The sequence below is a fragment of the Dipodomys spectabilis genome, unplaced genomic scaffold (assembly GCF_019054845.1).
Source record: "Dipodomys spectabilis isolate Male_0828 unplaced genomic scaffold, ASM1905484v1 ptg000175l, whole genome shotgun sequence".
Classification (NCBI taxonomy): domain Eukaryota; kingdom Metazoa; phylum Chordata; class Mammalia; order Rodentia; family Heteromyidae; genus Dipodomys; species Dipodomys spectabilis.
The window spans coordinates 1,571,562-1,574,931 of record NW_024870852.1 but is presented as its reverse complement, the minus strand read 5'-3'; the positions used below and the strand labels follow the sequence as shown (position 1 = coordinate 1,574,931).

General features: G+C 36.7%; 1 pseudogene; it reads left to right on the top strand.

Moving 5' to 3' along the window:
• Positions 1-2,384: 2,384 nt before the first annotated feature.
• On the top strand, positions 2,385-2,678 carry LOC122120549 (annotated as a pseudogene).
• The last annotated feature ends 692 nt before the right edge of the window (positions 2,679-3,370 follow it).

The following is a 3,370-nucleotide window of genomic DNA, read 5'->3' as shown; positions in this document are numbered from 1 at the left end:
AACCATTCTTCTATAGGTTGTGCTAAGCTAGACACTGATGGATGATTTACAAAGAAAAGTTGTCTAGAACTGGGAGGAGGGGGGAGCATTTGTCTCCTGAGATCTTCCCTACCTGGCAGAGGTCCTAACTACTGAGTTAACTCCTCCCCTGGCAAGAATGTAGGTATACCATGAGATTGATTGGGCTGGATCTCGCTCAATGCCTGGGAGAAAAACCAAGCTTTGTCTGGCTTTCAGGTATCCTCCCTTGAACAGCCAGACTCCTTTCCCTGACCCACAGAGATGTGGTAACTTGCAGCAGCACTAAACGAGGATTAGCACTCCCACGCTGACATTAGCCATTGATTGAAATGTGGTTTCAGGCAAGGGAAGGAGGAAGTACACAGAACAATACAACCAAGTTCATTGTGCTAATTCTGATGCACATCTCCCTGAGAACCAGGTGTGAACTGAATAGATAGGATATTAAAGGCTCAGGGTTCCACTGCCTGGTATAGAAAGGTAGGTATGTGTTAGCCCTGTCAACTTCACCTGACTCATAACCGTCATTTCTCCATTTTTTTCTTAAATTCAGTCCTCTTTACTCTTTGCTTTTCCTTACCTGATAGGAAAGTATGATTCAATAGAAAAAAATAATAACTTAGGGAAAGCTCCAGTCTGGACAACCACAGCCCTACCTCAAAGAAGAGATAAGAACTGTACTAAGAGTACTGCCAAATTTGGAGTAAGGATACAGAAGTAATGGTGAAGATTTGTTAATTTGTCTTGTGTCAGGCCGCATCCAGACTACATTTATCTCATGATGATGGTTGTAAGGGATTATTATCAGAAATCAAGAGGTGAAAAACTGAAGAATATGGTGTTTAAATTACTTGACAGTTCTTATTCAGATAATAAATAATAGATATGAGATTTGATGTAAAGTTTCCTTTACCCAAACAAGCTGCTCCACCATCTTGTTTCTTTTTACCACCTGTATATGGCTCCATCTGTGCCCAATATACTTTACTCATGTGCCTAGTATTTAATGTTAGCTGTCAGATACTATAGGCAATACACTGGAGAATGTCTGAATATTTTTCTATGTATAATTTATTTCCTTTTTTTCTTTGGGTCTCCTACTGTGAGCTCTTAGTTTAGGTGATTTGAATAAGTCTAATCTTGTCCTGTCCATCTGGAAGTGGACATGAATTAGTTCAAAACTGAGTATCTGATACAGTCCTTATCACCAAAAATTTGGCTTGGACCTTTCTCAAGAGCCTTTAGAAAAGAGAATGCTCTGTTAGTAGAGCAAGAAATAAACTTAGGTTGCTACTAGGCATCTTTCTAAGAAATAGGTTCTGAAAATGAGGCACATGTACAAAAACAAGAGAAATAAAAAAGCAAGGAGATATATTTCTTTCTTTTCTTTTTTTCTGTTTTTCATTCTTTTCTTCTTCCTTTCCTCCCTTTCTTTCCTTCTCTTTCTCTCTCCTCCTCTTTTGTTCCTCTTCCTTTTCCTCCTTCCTTCCTTCTTCCTTTCCTTACCTTTTTCTATCTCTCTTTTCTTTCACTCTCTCCTTTCTTTCTAAATTGATGATATATTTTGTTTGCAAGACACACATTATGTCTGGATATTGCACAAGGTTAACCAAAATAGAACACGTCTCTGATTTCATGATTATAATGTTATGGGGAGATAGATAGAAATCACATACTCACTGAAATGAGTGAGGACTGAAATGAGTGAGTGATATCAAGTTTTATGGGTACTCTGAGGAAAGAGACTTTGTTTTTATGAAAAATATATTGCAAATTTTTCCTGGAAGGGGATTCAGAGAATCTTTTGCTATTCAATTAATATCTGAAAGATATATGAGATTTAAGAAGTTGTGAATTGGGATAAAATGTGGTTCCAGTATAGGGAACAGAAGATGAGATTGGCTTAATTGGATATCCAGAAAAGTAAATGAAGGCTAAATTAGTTGGTAGAAGAAAAGAACAGGGAGAACAGTAGTACGAGGTAATTGAAATAGTAGTGTAAGAGGTAAGAGCCATGCTATGGGGGGCCCATAGACTAGAAAGGAGGAAGATATTCATCTCAAGAGAGAAAAGAAGCCCTTGCAAGATTGAAGCATGCAGACATGCTTACACTTTATTTTGGAAGTCAAACCCACAATGAGGAAATATAGCCACATAAACCAGTTTGAATCATTTTGTAACAGTCTAGGGAAGAGATAATGGCATTTTGGATTAGGAAATATTTACAGTAATTACAGAAGAACCCAAACTAGAAGAGAGTCGGATGTGAAGGCTTTTGAGGTCTGGGTTTGGAACCCAGCAGCAAGATGCACCTGGGACTATGTGAAATGAAATGAGGAGTTACCTAAGTCACACAGCTAATTAAGTAGCAGAGCTGGGATTAGAACTTAGGTTTCCTGCCTCTCAGGATTGCTAAAATGAGTCTATGGAAACAAACCCTTAGTGACCTTTTAAAACAAACCATTGGATGGCTAGTTGCGGTAAAATTAAATTCTGAGTCGATTATCAATGGGACTTGTCTTGCCTTGATGGCTACATGAACATGGCCTGGGGGCAGACATAGGAATATGTAAATAGACAGCTGAAGAAAAGTGGGAGATGCATTTATCTGGGCAAACAATGTGTTGTGGATCTGTACCAAGAAGAGAAGTGTGTGAAAGATACCCAGGAGGTAGTTTATTTTATAATTAAACACATTTTTATGACATAATTTTCCAGTTTTTTTGTTTTTTTGAGTTATAACTTGTCCTATTTTCATCATAGCTTGTGATTTTTTCCATTAACATGTAAGATAGAGATGTATAAAACTACACTTGACTTGTAAAGAATTTCTCATTTAAGTTTCATTTTCTTTTACATATGTGTCAATATAGGAAATGCTGAAAGAATTAAAGAAATGTAAAAATGTAAGAAGCAAACAAACAAAAGCAACAAGTCTAACTTGAGAGGTAATGTGAAAGTGAATCTTGTTGTAAAAGAAAGGTGTGAGGATGATAATTCCTAGGTATCTGGCTTGTACAACTAGATGGAAGACATTACCCTTTAATGACATATAGATCACTATTAGACAACCTGAGCTAGGGTTGAAGGAATGAATTCACACTCAGTCCTATAGAGTTAAAAGTGCCTTTGAGATATGTAAATAGATATTTTTAGCAGCAGAATTTTAGAGCCAGTTTCCAGAGCTCTAGAATATGAATAATATGAATATGAATAATATGGCTAAAGATAAGTATGTAACAATTGATGAGATGAACCCTTATTCCCCCAACTCCTTGAAGCCACCATTTCACTTTCTTTATCTATTATTTTTATTCTAGTTACTTCAGAGAAGGAATTTTTCTTTGTT